We start from the raw sequence: 13,241 nt of genomic DNA on the forward strand, positions 1-13,241 counted from the left end.
CCGCCCAGGATGCACCACACAGCTCTGCTCAGAGCCTCAGATTCCGGCAATGAACCCAAAGAGGGCCAGGCAGAGCACACACACCCGCTCTGTTCCTCCAGCAGCTGGTGGGGCGGGGGGCGGTTTGAAGGGGGGTTGCAGGACCTTGTGTGTCTGTGCAGTTGTCGTATTTGCTAAAATATCCCACGTTCCTGAGTAGTGCGTGCATACTCAGTCATGTCCAACTCTCTGTGACCCCATGGACTGTAGCCCACCAGGTTCCTCTGTCCTTGGGATTCTCCAGGCAAGAGTACTCGAGTGGGTTGCCATTCCCTTCTCCAGGGGATCTTCTGGACCCAGGTATCGAATCCTGTGTCTCCTGCATTGCAGGCAAATTCTTTACCACTTGAGCCATCAGGGAAGCTGAAGAAAACTTAGAAAAAAGAAAAAAGCCTGGGCCAATTTCCCAATATTCTATAGTCAGAGAGGAGTATGTGGTTCTGACCAGGTATCGGGGAGAACGGAAGCCCTCACGTCTGCTATAGCCAACATGGAGTCTGGCAGGAACAACTAACTAACCAGGTGTCCGTTCTGAGCGATGAGCTGTCGTAACCATTTAGCTGAACCCCCTCAACAACCTATGTGGTGGGAGCTAGTATTACCCTCATTTTATAGAGAAGGAAACAGGAACACTGAGGTGAGAGAACTTGTCAAGACCCCAGCATGGAAGAGCAGGGATCTGGCCTCAGGGAATCTTAACTCCTGAGCCCAAACTGCTAATCTCTGTGCCGTACCACCTGTGCTGTGCTTGCCTCAGCATTGTTATCGCGGAAGCGGCGAGGAGAGGGCAGGAGAAAAAATCAACTTTCCCACAGTGTTCACCTCTGGCAGGCTCTCCAATGCTATTATACACCACTAGATTCAAATCTAGAGAAATGAGGTAACAGTTTGGTCCCCTGATGCCCTCTAGTCCCTCCTGCCCATGAATTTCAGATGCCCAGAAACAAAAAGCACAAGAGAGCTACAGGGGTTGAACTCAATACCAAAGGGCTTGCTTCTCTATCAAACTAAGCCATCCAGGCTTTTCACACTCAGACCAGACCTGGTCCCTGATTTTTCCACCCAGACCCACTCCTTAAGCAAGCACCCTGTAATGCCGCTGGCTGATCACCTTAGTGCGTCCACGATAACCAGAAGAGTAGTAACTAGACCAAAACGCTAAATACACATCCCCTGGCCATCCAAATGTCACCAGAACACTTGCATCTGAGTTATGTAAAGTGAGATATAGCTTTCAACTCAAGATCTAAAAGAGAAAGGCATTGAGCCCAGGCAGTACTATGTCCTAAGTCATTCACGAAGGACCTAATTACAAATTCTTGCCCCAAATCCCTGCCATATGAGCACAAGTTCTAAAATACAGGCTGTGTACAGAAGCCCAGGAGTATACGTCTCAGTCACATTTCTACCAATAATATCATAGTGTTGAAACAGGACTGTATTTTTTTTTTTTTTACCAAAATCCCTTACTTTTGAACACCTGGCAATGCTAAGAATGGCTTTCACATCCACAATGTCAGAGGGCCGCTCTGGAGATGTTCCAGATTGATTCGATAACTGCTCTGATCAATACTTGAGAACCGCATGGGAACAACAACCCATCTTTGTCACCATGTAGGGGACTTGATGTAAAACCCCAGAAGCTACCAAGAGACACAGCTTGATTTCTTCCCCTCATACTGTCAAGCTCCTGACACCCCTTTCACTGACTTTTTCTTGTGAAGGACCAAAGTGAGAAAACAGTTTAGAAGGTCTCAATAGAACTTAGGGAATAACCTCCTTTTAGATTCGGAAAATGAGACCCGGAGAAGTTAAATCACATCTCTCAGCATATCTATCAGGAAGGTCCCTGTGTTTGGAGACAGAAACTTGGGTGGGAGTGCTAGTTCTACCCCTTTGATATCTCACTGACCTTGGCAGAGTTACTGATAAGCCTCAGTTTTCACATCTGCAAAAGGGGACCATAAGCCCCAACTCAAGGAACGGATGCAAGGATCGCATGGGATATTGCAGCATGTGCAAGTGCCTTATAAAATGTAACAGGTTATGTCAACAGTGTATAATGAAAGGCACGTCCCACCATGCCACTCCTGTTCTTTTCTCTATTGAAAAGACCAGAGAAGCAGCGGTGGACATTGGGAATGTTCGTGCTGCCTCGCTGCAGGTTGGGTTCTTTTTTACTTAGGATCCTCTTTTCTTTTCCTCAGGACTGGGGAAGAAGGAGTGGGATTGGGGGTGGGGGAACCTGGCCTAACAGCCTCTAGACCTGCATATGTCACTGCTGTCAGCAGAGGACAAAACCCAAAAGGCAAGCAGGGAAAAATAAATCTTTTGTTTTTGAAGCTAAATAGCCCAAAATGCAGCTAGAAAATTTCCATAAAGATTTGGCTTTCACCAACACGGAGCGGAAACAAAGCTGACCCCTCCCCTGGCCATGCCCTCTGACCCATCTGCCTGGATGACCCCTTCTCTCTCAGCCTCAGGGTCAGGTTTCAAGGTTTTCCTCGGGGCAGGGGGGTGGGGGGGAAGGTGGGCTTGGTGCTTTTGGGGGGTAGGGGTGAGTGTGTTCGCACTAGCCCCAGTTTCCATGTGGCTGGAGGAGTTTGCTGGTTAATATTCATGAACAGTGATCTGCGCCTGCTGCAGTTTCTCGGGGGTGGGTTTAGCGGGAGGAATATACTACAGAAACGATCCTCCTGCCACCACCTTTGAAAGTTCAGGGCTCAGGGCTCAAATTGTAAATATTGAGTAGGGCAGGCCCCTCTTCCTTCTGTTTTCTCCTCACCACCCACTACCCTCACCCCGTATACATTAAATACATTCTTCCTATGTAACAAGGGCTACCGCGTTTCCTCAGGGCTCTGTTCCATTTGGGTCTGTGTCCATAGATTTTCCAAAAACATCCATAAATCCCTTTAGCCACCACACACAACTAATGGCAATTCTTTGTTTGCTGTTCAGGTTGCCAGTCCTAAAGCTGGGAAGAACATTCTGTCCTTCCATCAGACACAGGTCTACCAGTCAGAGGAGGAAGCCTGGGGCCTTCAGGATGAACTCAAGAACAAACAGTAAAGGGCAGGAGTCTGAGGTAACTTCCATTCATTTGGGAAAGCCTGGGGTGGCGGGGGTGGAAAGTGTCTTCCTCCTTTCCCATAGTTAGTCCCAATGTAGCTGGAATATTCTATCAGTAGGAATATTCTAATTAGCAGCAGGTGAAGGCCAGAAAAAAAAAAAAGAGCAGGGGGCTCTGGGAAACAGAAGACTCAGTTTTGAGGCCCATCTTTGCACTGAAGTTGTCTCATCAGGAAAATGGAAGAAAGGAGACTGGCTTTCTCTACCTCATAGGAAAATGGGGAGGACAGAAGGTGATGGTGATTTTGGAAGCAATTGGACTCCCCTGTGGCTCAGACTGTAAAGAATCTGCCTGCAATATGGGAGACCTGGGTTCAATTCCTGGGTTGGGAAGATTCCCTGGAGGAGGGCATGGCAACCCACTCCAGCATTCTTGCCTGGAGAATCCCATGGACAGAGGAGCCTGGTGAGCCACAGTCCATGGCATTGCAAAGAGTCAGACACAACTGAGAGACTAACCCTTTGGTGAACAGCTGAATGTACACGTGGCTGCAGAGCCCTGCTTCTGGTTGTTGCTAACTGCATGGCAACAGTAAAATAAGGACATGCAGATTCTGAGATGGACGTGACCAGAGGCCCGTGATGAGCCTTTCTCTTGGATTATCTCATTTAACACCCACATTAGCCTTGTAGGCTGGGTACTTTTCTTATCCACCTTTTCAGAAGAGAAAACAGGCTCAGCAAGTTCAAGTATAATAACTCGCTCAAGGTCCAACGACAAGGTGGTGATGGAGCCAGGCCTCAAACCTGGGTTTCCTATATGACCTTGGATGAACTAGGTCAGGTCCTTGAGCCTTAGTTTCCTCATTTGTAAGAAATAAAATAGGCTGCACAGGATGATCTGTGAAACCCCTTCAGGACTAAGAATACTGGGCTGCCACTCCCAACAATTCCCCCTGAAACCACATCAACAGGCCAAGACCACATTTCCTAGGTGGGGAGACCCTTAGCAAAGGTTTGGGGAGTAGACACACTGGCAGCGTGTCAGTCCACCCACACGTGCATGCACATGCACACACACACTGGCTCCCTGCTGGTCTCTCCCAGCCCAGTATCTCCTGTTGGCCACAGCAGAAACCTGGCCTGTGGGGTCCATGCCCAGTGACAGGAACTCCACAGGGCTGAGAGGCCACAGGCTACAGAGCAAGCCAGACAGACATGGCTTTTCCCAAACAGAGGAAACACTCTCCCTGGCACCCGGCCTCCCTGGCTCTGTAAGCAAACCCAGACAAAAGGCCACCCTGCCGCCGCCTGACAGGCAGCCCACCAGTCCAGTGCCCATGTCCCTCTGTTGGCCCATTTTCCTAGCATCCTCCCCGGGGAGCTGCTCAGTTCCCCTCAGAGGGTCCTGCAGGAAGGCAGCAGGGCCAGAGCAGGCTGAGGCAGCCCGGCTCTCCGTCCAGTTTTCCCACAGGCAATTTCAAAGGCTCGACTCTGTGGGAGTTGCTGGGGACGCTCCAAAACCGGATGGCTTCAGAGCCTTCAGAAAGATTTCCTGTCTCACCTTCACCCCTGCTGCCTACTCTTCCCAGAATATGAGATGCGTGTATTCCGGAAAGCTCTCGCTGACATGTGAGATTACCTTCCGAGCCGTCATAAACATACCAGGAGGCAGAGTCAGAGTGTGGTTTAGAGGAAGAGACTTGGCCACCAGCTGACTCCCTTGGCACAGTCTCTTCCCACGGAGGGCTCTGGAATGCCATACCTCAGTTTCCCCCAGGGGAAAAGCGAGGCCCAGTGCAATCTGAGGCTGGCTTGACTGTTGGGAGTATCTCTGAGACTTCCATACACACAACCAGGTACAACCAGGTCATTCGGACTTGAATGGTTTTTTTTCGGGTTGTACTGAGATACAATTGACACAAAACACTGTGTAAGTTTAAGGCTTACAACATATTGGCTTGATCCATTTATAAATTACAAAATGATGGCCGTCATTATTAGCCCCCGTCTCCATCCTGTCGCACAGTTACCATTTCCTCTTTGTGGTGAGAAAATTTAAGATCTACCCTTAGCAACACTGAAGTACATGAAACAGTATTATTAGCTTTAACCACTGTGTTGTACATTAGATCCCCCAACTTGTTCATCTTATACCCACAAGCTTAAACCCTTTGACCAATATCTCCCCATTTCCCACATCCCTCCTGCCAATAACCACCACTCTACTGTTTCTCTCAGTTTAGATTCCACGTATGTGAGATCATACAGTATATCTTTCTTTATCTGACTTATCTCACTTAGTCTAATGCCCTCAAGGTCCATCCAAGGTGTTGTCAATGGTAGGCTTTCATTCTAAACCTGAATTTTTTTTTGGCCACACTGAACGGCTTATGGGATCTTAGTTCCCCCATCCAGGGATTGAACCCACACCCTCAGCAGTGAAAGCACTGAGTCCTAACCACTGAACCACCAGGGAATTCCCCTAAGCCTAAATTCTTATAAGATATAAAATTTTCTATTTATCAACTCACGTCTAATACTGATCTTGTGACCTCCACACTCCTGGCCTGAGTCCCTGAGATTCAGAGTAGAGAGTGGCCTTAGCATTTTACCGGGCCACCCACTCCAGTGTTCTTGCCTGGAGAATCCCAGCGGCGGGGAAGTCTGGTGAGCTGCCATCTATGGGTCGCACAGAGTCGGACACGACTGAAGTGACTTAGCAGCAGCAGCAGCCTTTTTTTTAACCTCAACAGAATAATCTGTTCCTTTTGTCAGCTGGTAAATGAAATTCATGTGAAAAATGAAAATCCCTGTGGAATCCCTGAAACTCAGTTATAAAATGCCAGGGAAATGGTATCTTCACTGACAATTCAAGTGACCAGTTAGTTGTCAGCACAGGTACAGTCAGGGCTTCTTGTCAATTTTTTTCCCCCCTTCTACATGATGCAGGATCATCTCTCTAAACACAAGGGGAAAAACAGAGGCCCTAGAATGTTTTTCCAGGTTCCTCCCAAATATACGTTCTTGCTTTTAGATTTCCCAATTTCTTCCATTGGCCAAAGGCAGGGAAGTGTATAGCCAGGTGGGGCTCAGGATTTAAAGGCAGTGTTTATCTGATAAACTCCTCTGTGGACATGAGGACACCAGAGTCTGATAAGCCGGACTAATCAAGTTGTGTGACTGCCCCTGCTTCGTTTTTCTCCACCTATAAAAATTGGGAGAGGCTTCCTTAGGTCTAGATTTCCCTGGTGGCTCAGATGGTAAAATGTCTGCCTACAATGAGGGAGACCCGGGTTCAAACCCTAGGTCGGGAAGATCCCCTGGAGAAGGATATGGCAACCCACTCCAGTACTCTTGCCTGGAAAATCCCATGGATGGAGGAGTGTTATAGGCTACAGTCCATCTGGTCGCAGAGTCAGACATGACTGAGCAACTTCACTTTTCACTTTCCTTAGGTCTTAGCGCAATAGAGGCTTCCTTAGCACAATAAAGAAGCACATGAAACACCAAGGCAAGCATTTAGGAAAGATAAAAATCCTGCTTGAGGATTTCAGGGATATTGTAAAGCTGTTTTTCTTTGATAAATGAAGAAGAGAAAATTATGGTTTGTGTTCAAATTTCCCTGGGCCTTCACTGACTTTTTAGGGTTTCCCTGGTGGCTCAGATAGTAAAGAATCTGCCTGCAGTGCAGGAGACCCAGGTTCGATCCCTGGGTCTGGAAGATCCCCTGGAGAAGGGAATGAAAACCCACTCCAGTATTCTTCCCTGGAGAATTACATGGACAGAGGAGCCTGACAGGCTACAGTTCATGGCATTGAAAAGAGCTGGACATGACTAAGTGACTAACACTTTCACTTCCCTGCTGACCTTTATATGGATTTGGTAAAAGTAAGTTTTCTTTTACCAGGGGCCATCTCTGAGACCCAAGGGGCTTGGCTTAAGAACAAAGCGTATCCCCATGAGGGCACTACCCACCTCTGTGGCACCACACTTACTGCTCCCTCCAAAACTGTGTGGTCTTCAGATAAAGCAGCTACTTTTGAAATGATTTTGAGCTGAATTTCTAGACCCAGTGATAGTTCTGTGCAAACCCACCCATCTCTTCCCAAGTGATCTCCTTGGAGGCCACAGTCAACTTTGGCGAGGGGAGGCTAGTCAGGGCAAGAGCCACAGATCTAGCGCTGTGGTAAGAACAAAGCTGACAGACTCACCAGGGCAGGATCCAGTGACCTCAGGCCCAGCTGGGCTATAATCAACTTGGCTGAGCTGCCATTCCCCAGGGTTAAGGCTAACAAATCCCAAAATATACTTAACCACCACTTAAGCTATTAGATAAGGCCAATTGCCTGTCCAGACCTGGGACTACAGCTCTTAATAAAAAAAAAAAAAAAAATTTAACAGATGTTGGCATCTTTTGAGAAATGTGTTTTCAGAGAGTTTTTTTTTCTTTTACAATCTAAAAAATAATATATTTGATTACATTAAAAACCCAAGACCAATGCCCACCCTATTAATAAGTAAGCAACAAATACTTATTTTATAAATGCATTCATCCATTCATTCATGCAACAGCTACTTACTGAGCACCTACTGTGTACCAGGCATTATTCTAGGCTTTCAGGGACACTACTGTGAATGACACAGATAAAATTTCCTCACATAAGAGGGCAATAAAGAAATAAATATATAGTATCACCTAAGAATGTAGGCTATGAAGACAAATTAGATAAGGTAGAGTGAAATGATGGCTCCTGTCTTATCGTCATGAGGGAACCTCTGAAACCATCTGAGTGAAGGTTTGATGGGAGTGTGGAAGCTGAATATGTATCTGAGAAAGAACCTTCCATGAAGAAGGAACAGCAAGGGCAGAAACCCTGAGGCAGGAATACGCTCGACACATCTGAAGAGTAGCAAGGAAGCCGGTGGCTGAGGCAAAGAGAGAGAGTGTGTGAAGAATAAGAGGAGATGACCTTGGAATCGCTGCTTGGATCAGAACAGGCTGGGTTTTGAAGGCCATGGTAAGGCTGTGGGGTTTATACTGAGTGCAAGAGGACATGATGGAAGGGCTTTAAAGCAGGGATGTGATTCTACACTATGAAGGATAAATGCAGAAGAGTCAGAATGGAAGATGGAAGATGGCAGAGACCAGGTGAAAGATAATGGTGCCTCTGGCCCAGGCAGAAGCAGTGGAAGTCAGAAGTGCTTATACACTGGACATACTCTTAAGGTAGAGTCCAACAATCTGATCTGATTTGTCAACAGATCAGAATGAATGAGTCAAAACTACTTTTCAGAAAAAGATCTCCTGGGACTTCCCTGGTGGTCCAGTGGCTAAGATTCTGTGCTCCCAATGCAGGGGGCCTGGGTTTGATCCCTGGTCAAAGAACTAAATCCCACATGCTACAACTAAGCACAGCCAAATAAATATAATATATATATTTTTTAAGTTAAAAAGATCTCGCAACATATAAGTCAACTAGGCCTCTTGAAGCTGAGAGAAATTTCTACAGGGGGCTTTTTATTTTTATATTCACTTTTCTTTCTTTTTCAAAAATTTCTATTTAAATTAATAGATAAACAGTTCACCCATTTCTTCTACCTCACCCTCCCTGACACCCACCACATGCCTCTTCACTTTTCTTAATTTTACTCAGTTTGTCACTGATGGGTTATTAGAGTTACTATGACAATAAGCAGAGTTTAGTGATACACCCAAATAAAACTCCCCTTGGCATGTTTTTCAGGTACCAGGCCCAGGAGCTAAGACCACACCAAGTTATTCTTTAGAAATCCCACTTCTGGTGTGCTTATACTGTATGCTACCTGGAGATACGTAGGCCTAGAAAGAGCTAGCTCATCTAGAACAGCATATTGCTAACCTTGAAAACAGCAATGAAAGGTATAGATGGGAGCTGTGGAGCAAAGGCCATGTGATTTTTTTCCAGCAATGAAAACTATAAGAAAACACTTGTTTTTAAGAAGAAAATATTTCAAAACTCTAGACATATAAAAGGGGAAATGCACAACACTTTAGAATCTAGGCAAAACAAGCAAAAATAAAACAAAAACAAAAAAAGCCTCACTGTGAATTGTCCCCTGCGCCATTTCCACCCACAGCAATGTGACAAATTAGATGCCTGAGGTCACACTCCAGGCTGGGACCCAGACCTCCTTTTTCCCTTTATTCCTAAATTGAACCCTCCCCGGCAAGAGGGATCTAAAGGAAACTTGGTAAGGATAAACAAAACTCAAGGGAAGCACAGATATGCTGTTTATTATAACATGCTTCATCTCGCACTTTGTACAAGGTGTGCTTGGATCAGAATATCAGGGATTATAAAAAGATCTGATTTTCCCTGCCTAGGATCACAGAATGACAGATATACAAGAACACTGAAATTATCTGGTCCAGATTTAAGATATTTGACAACAGGAATGTCAGGCCAGAAGGCTTCTGGCAGCCTGGGCTGGTGCATCTGGGTTCACTATCAGCCCTGATCTTATCCAGCTCCCTCACTCCACAAGAGGAGCTTGACATCCGAGAAGGTGTAATGATCAGTTATTCTTACAAGACTTGTGATATGTTGAGGGATGGGGGGCTGAAGGGACATCCTCTGGGACAGAATTTGGCAGAGGACAGGAAAGAGCAGGAGGACCCCACCAGAGACTGCTTCCTCCATAATGTGACCTATGGCACTCACAACCCCTAAATCCAGTGGAAAAACTAGCTCCAGTATGTTACAAAGAATAAAGGAGTCCCAAAAATAAAAAAGAGGAACAGTGATCAGTTTGGGGATATGGTTGTGCTCAGTTATGGGGATAAAATTTGTAGAATTGCTGGGGCCTGAGTCAAATGGAGGAAGCAGATGAAAGGATAGAAGAGAGAAGTATTTCAAGTGGGTACAAAAACCCAAGGCTGCCAACATCATATGTGTGAGAGATGGAAAGCCCTCACTCCCTGGTTTATTCCTTCATTCAGTCGATGAATATGGATTGAATACCTACTGTGTGCCACACAGAGCAGGAGATGCTGGGCCTGTGACAGCGAACAAGAGCGTGACGCCTCATGGTGTCCATGACAAAGAGGCTGCAGGAGTGTCACAAAAAGGAAAGGAAGCACAGAGCATGGGCATGTGTGAGGGACACCTCCCTGAGACCTGGCGGAAGGAGACAGGAGTCTCAGCTGAGTGGGGGAGAGAGAGGTTCTGGCTGAGGGAGGAAGATGTGCAAAGATCCAGCAGGGATGGAAGAGCAGGTCAAGGTGGTGGAAGCTCTTCAAGCCAGAAGGGAGAGTTTAGATTAGGAGAGGCAAGGCAGAGGAAACCACTGTGGGCCCTAAATAAGCCCTGAAAAACAGTATGCAAGTAAAGCTGTTTGACCAGGAAGAAGAGGTTTCTATCTAGCCAACTAGGAGGTGGGATTTCTGACCTTAGGATAGGAAGTCTAAATGGCATGAGCCTTGAGCTTAGAAAAACAGACAGCCCAGCAATGCAGACAAAAAGTGTTCATAGTCAGAAGGAAATAGAAGGTGGGTGATGTAAAGATGAGAGCCGAAGGGAGCCAGAGAAGGACAGGGCATGCATAACAATGGCAGAACCTTATTTTAGCAAGAGTGCTGATAATAGAAGCCAGAATTCTCTGCCAAAAAATCCAGGAAGCTGGAGAATGCCAAAGGCTGGCAGAGGTGTGGAGACTTAGGGGCCTTTGTACATGCTGATGGGATTGTGGGCTGTTGCGGAGAAGGCAATGGCACCCAACTCCAGTACTCTTGCCTGGAAAATCCCATGGATGGAGGAGCCTGGTAGGCTGCAGTCCATGGGGTTGCTAAGGGTCAGAGTCGGACACAACTGAGCAACTTCACTTTCACTTTTCACTTTCATACATTGGAGAAGGAAATGGCAACCCACTCCAATGTTCTTGCCTGGAGAATCCCAGGGACGGGAGAGCCTGGTGGGCTGCCGTCTATAGGGTCGCACAGAGTCGGACACAACTGAAGTGACTTAGCAGCAGCAGCAGCAACTCTGGGGAGCAATCTGGAAATTTGATGATATTAAGCATAGGTAGATCTTATAACCCCCTTCATGGATTACAGCCTTGTCATGGCAGAGTGGCTTGCATAACTCAATGAAGCTATGAGCCTTGCCATTCAGGGCCACCCAAGATGGATGGGTCATATTGGAAAGCTGCAGTCCATGGGGTCGCAAAGAGTCAGACATGACTTAGCAACTTAACAACAAAGAACACATAACCCAGAAAATCCCCTCCTGGGTATAAATCCCAAACACATTTTCTATTATATAATGGTGATTGCAGCATTATTCATGGCGATGGGAAATTGGAAGCAATCTGAGTGTCCATACTGGGAAAGTAGGTAAGAATGGTAAACACATATCATAGAATCAGTTCAATTCAGTTCAGTCACTCAGTCATGTCCGACTCTTTGTAACTCCATGAACCACAGCAGGCCAGGCCTCCCTGTCCATCACCAACTGCCGGAGTCTACCAAAACCCATGTCCATTGAGTCAGTGATGCCATCGAACCATCTCATCTTCTATTGTCCCCTTCTCCTCCTGCCTCAATCTTTCCCAGCATCAGAGTCTTTTCAAATGAGTCAGCTCTTCGCATCAGATGGCCAAAGTATTGGAGTTTCAGCTTCAACATCAGTCCTTCCAATGAACACCCATGACTGATCTCCTTTAGGATGGACTGGTTGGATCTCCTTGCAGTCCAAGGGACTCTCATAGGATATTATGCAGCAATTTACAACTTGATGTGATGCAAAAAAATAAATAAAAGGCAAAATGAGATATGTAATAATACTATTTATATAAACCAAAAATAGATGCTCAGAAAATTTAACACTGTAATTTGCCCAAGTCCTTCTAGTCAGCATTCCTGATACCTCTTTTCTGGATTATTTTTTCCATAGCATTTAACCACCATCTAACATACTGATAATTTTCTTATTTTTATGCTTATAGATTACTATCTTTCATCCCCTGTTAGCATATGTACTCCATAAAGGCAGGGAATATGATGGCTTTCTTCACTAAACCATCCCCAAATGCCTAGCACATAGTAGGTACTCAACAAACACTGTTGAGTGAATCAATGAATAAGACATTATCTTTCTTGCAAGAACATAAACAAACCTTAAAAGACGCTTGTTCCTTGAAAGGAAAGCTATGATAAACCTACTCAGCATATTAAAAAGTAGAGATATTTCTTTGCCAACAAAGGATCCATCCAGTCAAAGCTATGGATTTTCCAGTAGTCATGTATGAATGAATGTGAGAGCTGGACCATGAAGAAGGCTGAAAGTGAGAGTGAAAGTCACTCAGTCATGTCTGACTCTTTGCAACCCCATGGACTGTAGCTTGCCAGGCTCCCCTGTCCATGGAGTTCTCCAGACCAGAATACTGGAGTGGGTAGCCATTCCCTTTTCCAGGGGATTCGTCCCAACCCAAGGATCGAATCCAGGTCTCCTGCATTGCAGGCAGATTCTTTACCCTCTGAGCCACCAAGGAAGGCCAAACATATCTGAGAACCAAAGAACTGATGCTTTTGAATTGTGGTGCTAGAGAAGACTCTTGAGAGTCTCTTGGACTGCAAGGAGATCAAACCAATCAATCCTAAAGGAAGCCAACCCTGAATATTCATTGGAAAGACTGATGCTGAAGCCGAAGTTCCAATATTTTGGCCACTTGATCTGAAAACCCGACTCATTGGGAAAGACCCTGATGCTGGGGAATATTGAAGGCAAAAGGAAAAGGGGGCAGCAGGGAATGAGATGGTTAGATAACATCACCCACTCAATGGACATGAATTTGAGCACACTCCAGGAGATAGTGAAGGACAGTGAAGCTTGGCATGCTGCAGTCAATGGGGTCACAAAGAATCAGACACAACTTAGTGACTCAACAACAACAACAACAACAACAACAAAACAAACCCAAAGATCCACTTGAAGCAAATGAGAACAGTGTGAAAACAAGAGCTTGGCCAAGAGGGGTGTAAAGGGATGAAATGGAGGCTTAGCGGCCATGCTGCACAGAATGTCCTGCACTAAGAAGCATGTCTCTGGTTTCCTATCTCCATTCTCTCCTACCTTCCAATGGCTAGCCAG

Source organism: Bubalus kerabau, chromosome 3, assembly GCF_029407905.1.
Source record: "Bubalus kerabau isolate K-KA32 ecotype Philippines breed swamp buffalo chromosome 3, PCC_UOA_SB_1v2, whole genome shotgun sequence".
NCBI lineage: Eukaryota > Metazoa > Chordata > Mammalia > Artiodactyla > Bovidae > Bubalus > Bubalus kerabau.